General features: G+C 39.0%; 1 pseudogene; it reads left to right on the plus strand.

The window, feature by feature from the left end:
• Window positions 1–7,790: 7,790 nt before the first annotated feature.
• Window positions 7,791–9,358, plus strand: LOC111168875 (elongation factor 1-gamma pseudogene; annotated as a pseudogene).
• Window positions 9,359–18,988: the final 9,630 nt, after the last annotated feature.

An 18,988-nucleotide genomic window follows, 5' to 3' on the forward strand; every position in this document is an offset into this window, starting at 1 on the left:
TTTGTTAGACATTTAAATCTGTAAGATGCTTCAGTGACATTTTCATTTCTAGTTTGAAAATCTGTAGGAATTTTAAAGACCTCATAATATCTACACTTGAAATATTCAATTCCTTTTCCTTAAACTCTGGTCTCAAAAAGATGTTACAACTTAACTGATGTCAGGACACTGTAGAAAAATTTTCTTTTGCATAAGACATGATAACGTATATTATTATCCAGGAAGCTGAGAGGAGGTTTGCCAGGAAGATCATTAGCAGATTTCTCATCAGGAAACTTGGAGATCAGATGGCTTGGGTTGATGTATTCAAAGTGTTGAAGGAAAGAAGCTGTCAACAAAGAATCTTATATCTAGCAAAACTGTCCTTCAAAAATGAGGGAGAAATTAAGACATTCCCAGATAAAAAAGATAAAAACATATGATGCAAATATTTGCTACCTATAAGAGACTCACTTCAGATCCAAAGACAAAAAAAAGTTGAACATAGATAGAAAAAGATAGTCCATGCAAATAGTAACCAAAAGAAAGCAGGGGTGGCTGTACTAATATCAGACAAAATAGACTTTAACTCAGAAGAGTTTACAAGAGACAAAGAAGGACATTATATGTTAATAAGGGGTTCAATAGAGCAAGAAGGTAAAATCATAAACATTTACATACTTAAAGACAAGCAAATGTGGACAGAACTGAAGGGAAAAATCGTTCTACATAATAGTTGGAGACTTCAATGTTCAACTCTCAATGATGGATAAACAACCAGACAATAGAGGTGAGGAGGTAGAGGACACAATACTGAACAACACAATAAACCAATTAGATCTAACAGACACACACAGAACCCTTCCCAACAACAGAACACATGTTCTTCTCAAGTGCATGTGGGACCTTCTCCAGGATAGACCATGTGTTAGGTCACGATTTGTCTCAGTAGATTTTAAAAGATAGATATCGTACAAAGTATCTTCTCCAACTACAATGGGATAATAGATATCAGAAAGAGTGAGACTTCCCTGGCAGTCCAGTGGTTAAGACTTCACTTTCTGGACTTCCCTGGTGGTACAATGGTTAAGAATCTGCCAATGCAGGGGGCATGGGTTCAAGCCCTGGTCTGGGAAGATCCCACATGCTGTGGAGCAGCTAAGCCTGTGCACCACAACTACTGAAGCTTGCATGCCTAGAGCCCATGCTCTGCAACAAGAGAAGCCACTGCAATGAGAAGCCCATACACCACAATGAAGAGTAGCCTCCACTCGCCACAACTAAGGAAAACCCTCTTGCAGCAATGAAGACACAACACAGCCAAAAAGTAAATAAATAAAAATAAAATAAATTTTAAAAAATTAATTCAAAAAGAAAAAAAAAGAACTTCACCTTCCAATGCAGGGGGTGTGGGTTCAATCCCTGGTCAGGGAGCTAAGATCCAGAGTGCCTCAGGGCCATAAAACCAAAACAAAACAGAAGCAATATTATAACAAATTCAATAAAGACTTTAAAAAAAGTCCACATCAAAAAAATCTTTAAAAAAAAGAATTTTTTATTAAAAAAAAAAAAGAAACCAGCAACAGGAGGAAAAGTGGAAAATTCACAAATTTGTGAAAATTAAACCACTTTATAGAACCACCGTGTCAAAGAAGAAAGCAAGAGGGAAATTAGGAAATACTTAGAGATGAAGGAAAATGAAGCACAACACACCAAACATGGGAAAGAGCAAAGCAGTGCTAAGGAGAAATTTATAGCTATAAACACATTTTTAAAACCCTCAAATCAACAACCTAACCTCATGAAACTTAGGGAACTAGTAAAAGAAGAATGAACTAAACCTAATACTAGCAGAAGGGAGCAAATAATAAAGATTAGAGCAGAGACAAAATAGAGAGTAGAAAACCAATAGAGAAAATCAACAAAACCCAAAACTGGTTCTTTGGAAAAATTAACAGTGTTGACAAATCATTAGCTGGAATGACTAAAGAAAAGGGAAGACAAATTATTAAAATCAGAAATGAACATGGGGGCATTATTACTGACTGTAGAGAGATAAAAAGGATTATGAAAAATTGTACTGTAGCAAATTGGATAACCTAGATAAAATGGACAAATCCCTAAAAGTATAAAACCTCCCAAGGCTGAATCACAAAGAAATAGAAAATCTGAATAGACTCATAACTAGTAAGGTGATTGGATCAGTAATCAAAAACCTCTTTAAAAAAGAGCTCTGGAACAAATTGATAGCTGGCAAATTGATTCACAGGTGAATCATATGACATTTAAAGAAGAACTAACACCAAGCCTTCTCAAAGTCATGCAAAAAAAATTCAGGAGAAAGAACACTTCCTAACTTATTCTGTGAGGCTGGCATTGCCTTGATACCCCCCAAATATCTCTGGCTCATCTTCTAGACAGTCACCAGAGTATTTTACTAAAATATCCAGGCAGAGGTGTTCTTTGCCCAGTGGCTTGAATCTGGTTCCTCTAAGACCTTTCTACTTCCCTTCAGTCCCACCCCCTGATTCCTGGAGAGGGGAGAGGGGCTGGAGGTTGACACAATCACTAATGGCCAGTGATTTAGTCAGTCATGCCCATTGTACTGAAGCCTCCATAGAACCCCAGAATGATAAGGTTCAGAGAGCTTCCGGGTTGGTGAACTTGTGGAGATTTGGGAAGTAGAGAACTCAGAGGGCATGGAAGCTCTGTGCTCCTGAGTTATAACCTTTTATAATTTATAACCTTTTATAATGAGACATCATTGCACTGAGAATGTAACTGCAGGCACTGATTAGGTCAAAACCTCCACACTGCCTTTCCATGCATTGGTGAATGTATACAGTGAAAAATAAATAAAGACTGGGGAGTAAGCAAGAATGACAAGATTTTAATACTTTTTTTCTCCAGCCCATTATTTCTTTCTTCTTTTTTTCCGTTTTATTTTTTTCATTTTTTCTTTTCTTTTCTTTCTTTCTTTCTTTTTTGTTTTTTGTCTTAATTCCTTCTCTGTTTCTTTGTTCTCTGCTAGTCTCTGCAACTAATTTTTTTTTCTGATCCAACAACCTAAGAAGATTCCTTTGTTGCCAGAAGAACAAATTGGAGTTTCTAAGCGTAGTATATTTATCTAGCCTGGGACATTACAAGGAACAGATAGTGCCAGAATTTCAGTAGATCTTGTATGTTATGACCAGGGTTGGTAATAGGGAAAAGGAAATAGATCATGAACAAGAAAATTTAGGCCTTGCTGCATTTTATTTCATGTATAGGAAATTATGTCTACAGTTTCGTTAAGGTACATAATCATATGATTTTTAGCCTAGCACCTCTCATGTTCCTCCTCTTTCTTCCTAGTTCAATGACATTTTTCTCATCCTCCAAACCCCTAATTTACTAGGTTGGGAACTCCACTAGAGGGAGAACCATATCAATCCCTTTTACCGTGGTATCCCCAAAGCTAAATATGAATCATAGGGAGACATTTCATTGTGTATTTGCCTGAAAATATGTTTTTATTTATTAATAAGTGAATGTTCAGCTTTTTGTTACTACAACATATTTTATAGAGGTTGTTTTATTTCACCCTGATAACAGGAGTCAGATCCCCAAAAGAGTTGCCCTCAGGCAGATCCAGGGTATGAGTACAGTGGGATCTTCTGCATCTATAGCCATATATCTTTCCACTAACTACACCTACCTCCATGTTAGCAAGATCAGTAGCAGGCTTCAGAGATTGTTCCTCACTCAATTGGTTGCTTCCAGTAGTGAGTGATAAAAGTAGTTTAACAAAGCTCCCTGGGATATAAGCAGATCAAAATGATAGATCACTACTCCATTGGTTTGGTTTGGTTTTATTAACATGCAAATGAACGAAAAGCAAAGGGAGTTCTTCCAAGCCTAATTTTGTTTGTTGAGGAGGGAGGAATGAAGACATGATCAGAAGTCCCATTGAAGCCCAACTTCAAATGCTCCAATAGATCTGTAGTTTTTTGGAAATCAGATAGGTTGATAGGGCATCAGGATCTCGGACAACTGAATACAGCAAGTGATGAGTGAATGATTAGTGATGATTAGGCAAGATTTCAAGCATCTTGGGAAGTGCAAAGTAGCAAATGCTCTAAAGAGAAAGCTTTTGTCTTGTAAACCTGAGTGCAAAATTCACCAATTCATGGAAAGACAGTGTGGAGCCTTTTACCTAATCAGTGCCTGCAGTTATATTCTCAGTGCAATGATGTCTCCTGATTGCCTGGCACATGTATTCTATGCTTCTCTTTTAATCTTTCAAGCTCTCTCTAGGTCCCTGTTCCCACCCCCTTACTTCCTATCTCTCTCATCAGTGGCCCAAACTGACAGCTGTACATGAGCCACGGTGCTACCCTAGCCCTCATGCTACCCTGCATGCCCTCTTCCACTATTTCTCCTAAAAATTATCTTTCATTTTAGATTATCCACAGTTTCCTAAATTACTACACTCCATACTTCTAAGAATCACAAATATAATTTGAATGATAAATAGCTAAGTGTTTTAATTTATACTGCTCTTCCTCTATGGCATTTTTTCAAGAAAATGTGTTTACATTATATGTACCTGCAGGTCGGGGGTTCTGTTTTTCAAATTTTCCAGGCGAATTAACATGTTACTAGATCACTAGGATGTACTTAATATAAAGTGACAGATTCATGTCTTATCAAGCATTATATAAACTATATATAAACTATACATCAGTTTGTTCCCTCGCCCTATAAAAATATCTGTTCCTTACCCTTTTACAAATACCATTTGTCATTTTCAAGCTGCTTCTGGAAATGAAAAAGGCTTTGCTCTAAACATGAACAAACTTAAATGCCATCAATAAAAAGACACTATAACTTACACACAGAGCCCCCTATCCATATCTAAATCCTTTTGTACCTGCTTGATACATTGACAAACCTTCTGTTTTTTATTTTACCATCTTGTTCATATTTTAGCAGCAAACTTTACACATTGGTATAAATGCATTTTTCATGATAAATTTACTGAATTATTTTATATTACTCCATTTGCTTTCTAAATCTGCATTCAGATAGGTGAGATTTAAGAATAATTTTTTATATGAGCCACTTTGAGTTGCCTTAATGTAATGGTGCTTCATGAACCACTGGGTGAGTTTGAGCTGAGGTGTAGCAGGCTATTTATCTCCTATTGCCATGCAAATGACACATTACCAGGACATGACATAATAGGTGCTGTCTGGTTTAATAAAAGATTGTTCCTCCTCCAGTACTTGAGGAGAGAGATTTCAATCAGCTCACAGTCTGGGACTCTATCTACTCTCAGGTTGAAATCATACTGTCAACAGCATAGCTTGCCATGAAGGGTGCTGGTAAAAGCATATTTGCTTGGACCAGCTCCAGACTGAGAAAACCCACAGCAAAAGCTAAACTAACAAGCAAGGACAAAGACATTTTCCAAATAGTGATGACTCCTGATTACATTTCTAAATTCTTTAGCCCAAATTTGGATGTGGCACATGTAGACTTTCATCTAAAATCAGTGAAACTCCCAGAAAAATTGTGTCTGGAGAGAAGGCTGTCTGATGTGATAAATAGCAAAATCTCCATCAGCCCAATTCAACTCGGAATTCTCTAAAGAGAAGAGTGTGAAGAAAAGAGAAACTCGGTACAAAAGGTTTCTCTGTTCTTGGCTGAGGATTTTGCTGACTGCAAGAAATATGCATCACTCAGACCCAGCAAACAGGGCTATGCTATTATTGTCACATCCCCCCAAAGTTACAACCCCATCGAGGTGTCTCACACTAGGTGAGAGCCCGAACATTTGAAGGAAAGAATCACTCCTCTTTGTGTCTGAAACAGCTGGACTCAGAACTCTGTCATCACAGAGAAAATGGTTTATTGGCCCCCACAGTAACACATCAAACCTTCTGGAGATGTCAGGAGACCAAAGCAGTCATTCCCAGGCCTCTGGCTTCTTAGTAAAGCAGAGAAGGAAGACATCTTTGCAGTTGATGGGCCACAATTCCCTTGCCTCTCCAACACATTGTGCTATTGGGTCTGAAACTCATTTCAAGGAAAAGAAGACTTTTCAAAGATGACCCTTTCTCTGTATCCTCTTATCTAACTTCCTCCAGGGAAAGGGAGAACCATAAATACAGAGTTTCAATTCTGAGGAGAATATTTAAAAAAAAAAAATTCTTTTGAATCCTCCCCCTTAAGACTGGTCATTAATAAATGGTAAAAGTAGCTAACTATGGAGTATGGCTTTACCTTGAGACCTTTGTTTTCAGCTTCCCTCTCCCCTTCATTTATCACTTCCCCTGATGGAATTGCTTAGAGCCTGTGTATTCTCCCCTGCTTTTCTTTATCAAAGCTGCTCTTATTACTTTTTTCCAGGGAATTTATTATTGCCTCTCTGTGAACACAGCACCATTCTAATTGTTATAGGATATGAAAAATATGTATTAGTGAAAATATTTGGCCTCAAAATTAATAGTTAATCTTAAGAAATAATGGTTAATGAATTTGCCTGGCACTCTGCTAAGTGCTTTACAAGTGTCTCTTTTAAATCTATGGCATAGTTGTCCCTACTGCTATTCCTGGGAAGCTTATAATGATAAAGAAAACTTGTTCAATATAACACAACTAGAAAGTAGCTGAGCAGGACTCAGACCTAGGCAATAAGGCCCTAACCTTGCACTTTTTACCACTAAGTTGTTACCAACTCCCTAAAGACAAAATACACAAAACAATCAGAGATGCATAATAGAGCAAACAAAACAACATGAGATGCTAAAATTTAGATATTCAAATGTCAGTATCTAAGTGTGTGGCCAAGAAAGGAAAAACCCACTTAGACATAAGCTTATCCTTCACTAGAATGAAAGCCATGAGGCACAAGCATTTGTCTTTATTGTTGTATTCCTAGTCCCTAATCCATAGTCAGTCACATAATAATAATAACTATTTTCTGAATGAATATTTTAAAATGTCCTAGACATAGAAAACAAACTTATGGTTACCAAAGGGGAAAGGGGATGAGGGATAAAATTGAAATTTGGGATTAGCAGATACACATTACTATATATAAAATAGATAAACAACAAGGACCTACTGTATAGCACAGGGAACTATATTCAATATCATATATATATATATATATATATATATAACTGAATCACTTTGCTGTATACCTGAAACATTGTAACTTGACTCTACTTCCATAAAAAAAATGTTAAAAAAAGATTTGTACTTGTAAAGTAACAAGAGGCTTTTCATTAATTCTTATGACAATAATGGCAGAGTAAGAAATAGTTTATCACAGTGGGTAATAGTCATCTGAGAATGTTGTTGTTTTTTTACAAAGAAATGTGTTCCAGTCGTGTAATGAGGGTTGAAAAATCCCAGCGATATTAGCTCTCCCTGTTGCTAGTTTATGGAAATGTTAGTACTGTACGTAAGAGAAGATAATAATTCTAAGTAGAATTATCTATCATAATAATAATGTACTTATATTAATTCTTGAGATAAAATAAAAAAATTTTAAGAGAATTTTTTTCTTTATTCCAGTTAGTATATGAAATATTTTAAAAGACCCTTAATGTATTAAGTAAGCTGAATAAAGATTGAGCGTGTGCTTCAAAAATCATAGGGTTGTTTAAGCAATGGGATAATTTAGTTCAATTGACTTAATGAATCTTCACATTATTGATAAAATCTTCATGCTAGCCTTCCCTCTAAGAGCCTTAGGCATCACTTTTATAAGGTACCCAGCTTAAAATGATCACATAGTAATACAATAAATTAACCCCTTTCTCTGCAGAATCACCATGGCAGCTGGAACCTTGTGCATATATCCTGAAAACTGGAGGACCTTCAAGGCCCTCATTGCCACTCAGTACAGCGGGGCTCAGGTCCGTGTGCTCTCCGCACCACCCCACTTCTATTTTGGCCAAACCAACTGCACCCCCGAATTTCTCGGTAAATTTCCTGCTGGCAAGGTTCCAGCCTTTGAGGGTGATGATGGATTCTGTGTGTTTGAGAGCAATGGCATTTCCTCCTATGTGAGCAACGAGGAGTTGCAGAGAAGTACTCTTGAAGCAGCAGCCCAGGTGGTGCAGTGGGTGAGCTTTGCTGATAGCGACATAGTTCCCCCAGCCAGTACCTGGGTGTTCCCCACCTTGGGCAACATGCACCACAACAAGCAGGTCACAGAGAATGCAAAGGAGGTGGTGAGGTAAATTATGGGGCTGCTGGATGCTCACTTGAAGACAAGGACTTTTCTGGTGGGCGAACGTGTAACAATGGCTGACATCACAGTTGTCTGCACCCTGTTGTGGCTTTATAAACAGGTTCTGAAGCCTTCTTTCTGCCAGTGCTTTCCTAATACAAACCGCTGGCTCCTCACCTGCATTAACCAGCCCCAGTTCTGGGCTGTCTTGGGTGAGGTGAAACTGAAAAAATAGCCCAGTTTGATGTTAAAAAGTTTGCAGAGAGCCAGCCTAAAAAGGACACCCCATGGAAAGAGAAAGTTTCTCGAGAAGAGAAGCAGAAGCCCCAAGCCGAGCAGAAAGAGGAGAAGACAGCTGCCTCTGTTACTGAGGAGGAGCTGGATGAATGTGAGCAGGCATTGGCTGTTGAGCAGAAGGCAAAGGATCCCTTTGCTCACCTGCCCAAGAGTAACTTTGTGTTGGATGAATTTAAGCGCAAGTACTCCGACGAGGACACAGTCTCCGTGGTGCTGCCATACTTTTGGGAGCACTTTGATAAAAATGGCTGATCCCTGTGGTACTGCAACTACTGCTTCTCTGAAGAGCTTACCCAGACATTCATAAGCTGCAGCCTCATTAATGGAATGTTCCAGCGATTGGACAAACTGAGGAAGAATGCCTTTGCCAGTGTCATTCTATTTGGAACCAACAATAGCAGCTCCATTTCTGGAGTCTGGGTCTTCCGAGGCCAGGAGCTTGCCTTTCCCCTGAGTCCAGATTGGCAGGTGGATTATGAGTCATACACATGGCAGAAACTGGATCGCAGCAGCGAGGATACCCAGCCGCTGGTTCAAGAAGACTTTTCTTGGGATGGGGTCTTCCAGCATGCGGGCAAAGCCTTTAATCAGGGCAAGATCTTCAAGCGAACATCTCTTGCCATTGCCTAGCTGCCTGCACCTGCCTTTCAGGGAGAATGGGGGTCATTAAAGGAAACTAAACATCGAACCCTTTCCTGCCCTGCCTCCTTCATGGGTCATGGTTTCTTCAAAGGGGAGTAGATATTTTGAAGCAGAGTGTTGTCTATACCTGCAGGACCTCCCTGTGCAGGAAAGAAGTCTTCAGAAGAGCAGAAAGAGGTCTCTCCTCAGTTTTGATTTTTTTTTTAATTGCCTTGCCTCTCCTGTGATGACGATCTTCTAGGCTAGTTGGGAAACATTGGATGTAGTTAGGAGGTGGTGAGACAGGGCTTTGTAACTACCTAATTCCAGACCTGCCTGCATGAAGGGGGAGAATACCTGCTGATGGGGTGAGAGCACAGAATGAAGAGTGATTTAACACTACTTCCCGCAGCTGCCCTGTGAGGTGGGGCAGCAGCTGTATCCAAGAGTCATAGTTTCAACACTTCAGACAAACAGCAAGAAGAGGTACAGATTCCTTGGAACAGATACTGGCCTGTGGGCCCTAACCTGGCTGTGGATCATCTCTAGGGTATCCCTATTTTATAACAAGGAAGTGAGGTTCAGAGATTTAAGCAAGTTGCCTGTGATCACACATCTTAGGTGGTGGAGGCAGGATTTTGAACCAAGTGGGTGTCACTGGACCCTGAAACTTAAACATGCCCTACTGCTTCCTGCAATGTAGAGCAGTCAAAAATGTCAGTTAACAACCCTGAAAAATATTATAAAAATAAAAAAACAATAAATTATATTGCCAGCTTAAAATGAAAATAATCTAAGAGAGCTTACCTAAAGATCAAATAATAAAATAGGTGATACCAAAAGTCCCTTTTAAATTTTAGTCCTGAAATTGTCCATTAGAAAGACATGCATTTCTGAAGAAGGAAAAAGAGTCAACACACCTGGTGCCTACATTTATGCATATGTATTTCCAAAATGACACCAATTAACTCTAAGATGATAAAGTGACCAGTCTACAGGCTGTATAATGTAATGTGTTGTTTCAACTAGGAATAATTGGTGAATGTATATAAATATACATTCTAGAGGTAGAAGAGTCCCATTAAAGACTCCATATGACATCCCCCAAGTCATACTCAATGAAGGTTAATAACACTCATTAAAATAAAATAGTACTCATATAAAGACATTGGGAATTCAAATATTCTCCCATAATATAGAATGTCATTACTAGATAGTTTTAATTGCAGAGTGACAGGAGATTATATATGAATATTTGGAAAAGAAAATGCAACTGTTGCTTCTTTGCTGTATTTCACATCTATCCACATTAAAACTGACCTTAATGCAGTGTTTCTGCTATGTCCAAGTGCTCTAAATCTCCAGAAAGTCACCATCACCCTTTGGGCTCTCTCCAAATTTATGCTATCTTTAGTATTCATGAACATGAACATGAATCCTTAAACTCTCCATAGAAAAAGCATCATTTTAGATCCTGTTCCCTTCCCTTCCCCACATCATGGTGTCCTGTGTATTCAGTGATGATTCCACAGCTCCTGTTCAGGTCCTCATTGTCTCTCACATGGATAATTTTGGCAATGGATTCCTGACTTCTCTGTTATCTCTTCTCTAAAATCTTTCCTTTACACGGTGACCCAATTTATCTTCTTAAATCACAAGTCAGATAATGTCTGCCCCCTTTAAGAACACATGGAAACTCTTTGTTTTCTATTGAATAAAGTCCAAAACACTCTACTGCTCATTGGACTTCCTTTGTGCTTTTTAAATCTACCCAATCTTTCTAGTTTTATTTCCTTCTACACCTCTCTATCTATTCCACAATCAAGAAAGAAAAGATTTTCAGGTATTTCTACCAATTTACTGTTAGTCATTCTTAGCAAAAGGGACATTCTGAAACTATAATTAATTATAAATCTATAATTATAACAAGGCTATACAAGAATCATTTATTTCTAAAAGATGCACTGGTCATGCTTTTCAGAATCAGAGACCACAAGTGGAAGTAAAAGAGGGATCCAATAGCATGAGGTGAAACACCTGGAGGCCACTGAGTGAGGGGAATATTTGGTACATTTGTTATTTATTTTAAAAAATCAACACCAATAATGCTCTGACAATTCTCCGATTCCAATTTGGTGACCTGCAATTTAATTCTGATTTCTCACTACCCAGAATTGAGTCAAGAGATATATGGGCCCCAGGCTGAGCAGCTGGAGTTTGTCTCCTGTGGACAGATAGTTTAAGGTAAAGATAACACCAGAAGCAAGGAGGAGCTGAACCCTGCCCAGATAAAAGATAAAGAGACCACACAGGCAGTTGAGGAAGATGGTGGAAGAGTAAGACGTGGAGATAACCTTCCTCCCCACAGATACACCAGAAATACATCTACACGTGGAACTGCTCCTATAGAATACCAACTGAACGCTGGCAGAAGACCTCATACCTCCCAAAAGGCAAGAAGCTCCCCACATACCTGGCTAGGGCAAAAGAAAAAAGAAAAAACAGAGACAAAAGAATAGGGACGGGACCTGCCCCAGTGAGAGGGATCTGTGAAGGAGGAAAGGTTTCCACACACTAGAAGCCCCTTTGCAGGCAGAGACTGCGGGTGGCAGAAGGGGGAAGCTTCAGAGCCACGGAGGAGACCACAGCAACAGGGGTACGGAGGGCAAAGCAGAGAGATTCCCGCACAGAGGATCAGTGCTGACCAGCACTCACCAGCCCGAGCGGCTTGTCTGCTCACCGGCCAGGATGGGCGGGGGCTGGGTGCTGAGGCTCGGGAGAGGACTGGGGTTGGCGGCGTGAACACAGCCTGAAGGGGTAAGTGCACCACGGTGAGCAGGGAGGGAGTCCGGGAAAATGTCTGGACCTGTCAAAGAGTCAAGAGACTTTTTCTTCCCTCTTTATTTCCTGGTGTGCGAGGAGAGGGGATAAAGAGCGCTGCTTAAAGGAGCTCCAGAGAAGGGCACGAGCCGCGGCTATCAGCGCGGACCCCTGAGACGGGCATGAGACGCTAAGGCTGCTGCTGCCGCCACCAGGAAGCCTGTGTGTGAGCACAGGTCACTATCCACAACTCCCTTCCAGGGAACCTGTGCAGCCTGCCACTGCCAGGGTCCAGTGATCCAGGGACAACTTCCCCAGGAGAACGCAAGGCATGCCTCAGGTTGGTGCAAGGTCATGCCGGCCTCTGCCACCACAGGCTTGCCCCACATCCGTACCCCTCCCTCCTCACAGCCTGAGTGAGCCAGAGTCCCTGAGTCAGCTGCTCCTTTAACACGGTCCTGTCTGAACGAAGAACAGGCGACCTACAGGCAGAGGTGGAGCCAAATCCAAAGCTGAAGCCTGGGAGCTGTGCGAACAAAGAAGAGAAAGGGAAATTTCTTCCAGCAGCCTCAGAAGCAACGGATTAAACCTCCACAAACAACTTGATGTACCCTGCATCTGTTGAATACCTGAATAGACAACGAATCATCCCAAATTGAGGAGGTGGACTTTGAGATCAAGAGTTATTTCTTTTTCCCCTTTTCCACTTTTTGTGAGTGTGTATGTGTATGCTTCTGTGTGAGATTTTCTCTGTAAAGCTTTGTTTTCACCATTTGTCCTAGGGCTCTGTCCATCCATTGTTTTGTTTTTTATTTTTACTTTAAAAAAATTAACCTTAATAATTTCTTTTATTTTAATAACTTTATTTTATCTTACTTTATTTTATTTTATCCTCTTTCTTTCTTGATTTCTTCCATTTTTTCTTTCTTTCTTTCTACATTTTCTCCCTTTTATTCTGAGCTACGTGGATGAAAGGCTCCTGGTGCTCCAGCCAGGAGTCAGTGCTCTGCCTCTGAGGTGGGAGAGTCAACTTCAGGACACGGGTCCACAAGAGACCTCCCAGCTCCACATAATATCAAACGATGAAAATCTCCCAGAGATCTCCATCTCAACACCAACACCCAGCTTCACTCAACGACCAGCAAGCTACAGTGCTGGACACCCTATGCCAAACAACTAGCGAGACAGGAACACAACCAAATCCATTAGCAGAAAGGCTGCCTAAAATCATAATAAGTCCACAGACACCCAAAAACACACCACCGGACATAGAACTGCCCATCAGAAAGTCAAGATCGAGCTTCATCCACCAGAACACAGGCACTAGTCCCCTCCTCCAGGAAGCCTACACAACCCACTGAACCAACGTTAGCCACTGGGGACACACACCAAAAACAATGGGAACTACGAACCTGCAGCCTGCAAAAAGGAGATCCCAAACACAGTAATATAAGCAAAATGAGAACACAGAAAAACACACAGCAGATGAAGGAGCAAGGTAAAAACCCACCAGACCTAACAAATGAAGAGGAAATAGGCAGTCTACCTGAAAAAGAATTCAGAATAATGATAGTAAAGATGATACAAAATCTTGGAAATAGAACAGAGAAAATGCAGGAAACATTTAAAAGGGACGTAGAAGAACTAAAGAGGAAACAAAACAATGATGAACAACACAATAAATGAAATTAAAAATACTCTAGAAGGGATCAATAGCAAAATAACTGAGGCAGAAGAATGGATAAATGACCTGGAAGATAAAATAGTGGAACTAACTACTGCAGAGCAGAGTAAGGAAAAAAGAATGAAAAGAATTGAGGACAGTCTCAGAGGCCTCTGGGACAACATTAAATGTGCCAACATTCGAATTATAGGGGTCCCAGAAGAAGAAGAAAAAAGAAAGGGACTGAGATAATATCTGAAGAGATTATAGTTGAAAACTTCCATAATATGGGAAAGGAAATAGTTAATCAAGTCAAGGAAGCACAGAGAGTCCCATACAGGATAAATCCATGGAGAAACACACCAAGACACGTATTAATCAAACTATCAAAAATTAAACACAAAGAAAAAATATTAGAAGCAGCAAGGAAAAAACAACTAATAACACACAAGGGAGTCCCCATAAGGTTAACAGCTGATCTTTCAGCAGAACTCTGCAAGCCAGAGGGAGTGGCAGGACATATTTAAAGTGATGGAGAAAAACCTACAACCAAGATTGCTCTACCCAGCAAGGATCTCATTCAGATTTGATGGAGAAATTAAAACCTTTACAGACAAGCAAAAGCTGAGAGAGTTCAGCACCACCAAAACAGCTTTACAACAAATGCTAAAGGAACTTCCCTTGGCAGGAAACACAAGAGAAGGGAAAGACCTACAATAACAAACCCAAAACAATTAAGAAAATGGGAAAAGGAACATACATATCGATAATTACCTTAAATGTAAATGGATTAAATGCTCCCACCAAAAGACACAGATTGGCTGAATGGATACAAAAACAAGACCCATATATATGCTGTCTACAAGAGACCCACTTCAGACATAGGGACACATACACACTGAAAGTGAGGGTATAGAAAAAGATATTTCATGCAAATGGAAATCCAAAGAAAGCTGGAGTAGCAATTGTCATATCAGACAAAATCGACTTTAAAATAAAGCCTATTACAAGAGCCAAAGAAGGACACTACATAATGATTAAAAGATCGATCCAAGAAGAAGATACAACAATTGTAAATATTTAAGTACCCAACATAGGAGCACCTCAATACATAAGGCAAATACTAACAGACCTAAAAGGGGAAGTTGACAGTAACACAATCATAGTAGGGGACTTTAACACCTTACTTTCACCAATGGACAGATTATCCAAAATGAAAATAAATAAGGAAACCCATGATGATACATTAAACAAGATAGACTCTAAATGATACATTAAACAAGATGGGCTTGATTGATATTCATAGGACATTCCATCCAAAAACAACAGAATACACATTTTTCTCAAGTGCTCATGGAACATTCTCCAGGATAGATCATATCTTGGGTCACAAATCAAGCCTTGACAAATTTAAGAAAATTCAAATCGTATCAAGTATCTTTTCTGACCACAATGCTAAGAGACTAGATATCAAGTACAGGAAAAGAGCTGTAAAAAAATACAAACACATGGAGGCTAAACAATACACTACTTAATAACGAAATGATCACTGAAGAAATCAAAGAGGAAATCAAAAAATACCTAGAAAAAAATGACAATGGAGACACGACGACCCAAAACCTATGGGATGCAGCAAAAGCAGTTATAAGAGGGAAGTTTATAGCAATACAATCCTACCTTAAGAAACAGGAAACATCTCGAATAAACAACCTAATCTTGCACCTAAAGCAATTAGGGAAAGAAGAACAAAAAACCCCAAAGTTAGCAGAAGGAAAGAAATCATAAAGATCAGATCAGAAAAAAATAACAAAGAAATGAAGGGAATGATAGCAAACATCAATAAAACTAAAAGCTGGTTCTTTGAGAAGATAAACAAAATTGATAAACCGTTAGTCAGACACACCAAGAAAATAAGGGAGAAGACTCAAATCAATAGAATTAGAAATGAAAAAGGAGAAGTAACAATGACACTGCAGAAATGCAAAGGATCATGAGAGATTACTACAAGCAACTGTATCCAAATAAATTGGACAACCTGGAAGAAATGGACAAATTCTTAGAAATGTACAACCTGCCGAGACTTAACCAGGAAGAAATAGAAAATATGAACAGACCAATCACAAGCACTGAAATTGAAACTGTGATTAAAAATCTTCCAACAAACAAAAGGCAGATGGCTTCACAGGTGAATTCTATCAAACATTTAGAGAAGAGCTAACATCTATCCTTTTCAAACTCTTCCAAAATATAGCAGAGGGAGGAACACTCCCAAACTCATTCTACAAAGCGATCATCACCCTGATACGAAAACCAGACAAAGATGTCACAGATAAAGAAAACTCCAGACCAATATCACTGACGAACATAGATGCAAAAATCCTCAACAAAATACTAGCAAACAGAATCCAACAGCACATTAAAAGGATCATACACTATGATCAAGTGGGGTTTATTCCAGGAATGCAAGGATTCTTCAATATACGCAAATCAATCAATGTGACACATCATATTAACAAATTGAAGGAGAAAAACCATATGGTCATCACAATAGATGCAGAGAAAGCTTTTGACAAACTTCAACACCTTTTTATGATAAAACCCCCCCAGAAAGTAGGCATAGAGGGAACTTTCCTCAACATAATAAGGCCATATATATTACAAACCCACAGCCAACATCATCCTCAATGGTGAAAAACTGAAACCATTTCCACTGAGATCAGGAACAAGACAAGTTTGCCCACTCTCACCACTCTTATTCAACATAGTTTTGGAAGTTTTAGCCACAGCAATCAGAGAAGAAAAAGAAATAAAAAGAATCCAAATTGGAAAACAAGTAGTAAAGCTGCCACTGTTTGCAAATGACATGATACTATACAAAGAGAATCCTAAAGATGCTACTGGAAAACTACTAGAGCTAATCAGTGAATTTGGTAAAGTAGCAGGTACAAAACTAATCCACAGAAATCTCTGGCATACTTATACACTAATGATGAAAAATCTGAAAGTGAAATCAAGAAAACACTCCCATTTACCACTGCAACAAAAAGAATAAAATATCTAGGAATAAGCCTACCTAAGGAGAGAAAAGACCTGTATGCAGAAAATTATAAGACACTGATGAAAGAAATTAAAGATGATACAAATAGGTGGAGAGATAGACCATGTTCTTGGATTGGAAGCATCAACATTGTGAAAATGACTCTATTACCCAGAGTAATCCACAGATTCAATGCAATCCCTACCAAACAACCACTGGTATTTTTCACAGAACTAGAATAAAAACTTTCACAATTTGTATGGAGAAACAAAAGACTCCGCATAGCCAAAGCAATCTTGAGGACGAAATATGGAACTGGAGGAATCAGCCTTCCTGACTTCAGACTATACTACAAAGCTACAGTAATCAAGACAGTATGTTACTGGCACAAAAACAGAAATACAGATCAATGGAACAGGTTAGAAAGCCCAGAGATAAACCCACACATGTATGGTCACTTTATCTTTGATACAGGGAACAAGAATATACAGTTTAGAAAAGATATCCTCTTCAATAAGTGGTGCTGGGAAAACTGGACAGGTACATGTAAAAGTATGAAATTATAACACTCCCTAACATCATACACAAAAATAAACTCAAAATGGATTAAAGACATTAATGTAAGGCCAGACAATATCAAACTCAGAGGAAAACATAGGCAGAACGCTGTATGACATAAATCACAGCAAGATCCTTTTTGACCCACCTCCTAGAGAAATGGAAAGAAAAAGAAAAAGAAACAAAAGGGACCTAATGAAACTTAAAAGCTTTTGCACAGCAAAGGAAATCATAAACAAGACCAAAAGACAACCCTCAGAATGGGAGAATATATTTACAAATGAAGCAAATGAAAAGGATTAATCTCCAAAATTTACAAGCAGCTCATGCAGCTCAATAACAAAAAAACAAACAACCCAATCCAAAAATGGCAGAAGACCTAAATAGACATTTCTCCAAAGAAGATATACAGATTGCCAAGAAATACATGAAAGAATGCTCAACATCATTAATCATTAGAGAAATGCAAATCAAAACTACAATGAGATATCATCTCACACTTGTCAGAATGGGCATCATCAAAAATTCTACATTCTTTCTCCATAGATTTGCTTATTCTTGACATTTCATTATAAATGTGTTCATATAAAAAAATTAAAAAAGAGACCACATATTTCTCATTTTTGAGGTCAAGGAGAGTTTCCCAACTACACAAGTGCAAAAAGGCTCCTCAGAGTTCAAAAAGGGAGGACATGCCACCCCATCGTAGGTGATGTCAACCTACCTCATAGTCCTCTTTACTAGAATCCATCTTGGCTAAGAGATGCACACACACACACAGAGGAGGACGCTGAGATAAACCAAATACGGACTCAGAGCCAGACAAAGAAAGATGATTGGCCAAAGGAAGCCCAGATGAAATTCCCTGTATAAGTGATTCAAACTACCACAAAGGCACGACTCTCTCTCTGAGCTCACCCGTGTATGTCTACTCACACATACAGTAAGTCCCATACATACGAACCTTCAAATTTCAAACTTTTAAAGAGGTGAACATGCATTTGCATGTCCAATCACATAAGTTAATTCGCATGTCTGACATTGTCATATGAATGTATCCTCTACAAGTGGTTGTGCTGTTGTGTACTTTACTGTACAGTACTGTATAGAGTACAGTAGTACAGTATCTTTACTTCAAGCCCAGGATGTCATTTATGATGAGAAAAAAAGAGCTACTACCTAGATATCACTGGGTCATTTTTTCAAGAGTGTAGACAGAATTGAATCCAGCAAGGAACCAGAACCTGTGCCATCAACATCAGGTGTGAGGGAAATTGCACCTTGCCTTCCATCTACTATTGCTGATGATCCTTCAGCTCTACCATCTCTGACCTCCTCTCTCTCCTCCAATCAGTGACTCTTCTTGCCTGTTCACTCGATGCCAGCCCCTGTATGCCAGCTGTTGTACTGTACTACTGTACTTTTCAAGATACTGTACTGTAAGATTAAAAATGTTTTCTTTATTTTCTGTCTTTGTTTGCTTTTTATGTATAATTTGTGGGAAAAGTATTATAAACCTATTACAGTACAGTACTATATAGCCGACTGTGTTAGTTTGGTACCTAGGCTAATTTTGTTGGACTTACAAACAAATTAGACTTATGAACGTGCTCTCCAATGGAACGCATTCATATGTAGGAGCCTTACTGTACTGTTATTCCTCCTAATAAACACTTTACTTGTTTCACTACTTTCTCTTTGTGGAAATTCATTTCTACAAATCCGACAGGCTGTGGCACTGGCCATCATGGTCTAGTGGCTAGGATTCAGTGCTCTCATTGACAGG

The sequence above is a fragment of the Delphinapterus leucas genome, chromosome 14 (genome assembly GCF_059928025.1).
Source record: "Delphinapterus leucas isolate spDelLeu-1000000601 "Yukka" chromosome 14, BTC_Dleu_Yukka2, whole genome shotgun sequence".
NCBI lineage: Eukaryota > Metazoa > Chordata > Mammalia > Artiodactyla > Monodontidae > Delphinapterus > Delphinapterus leucas.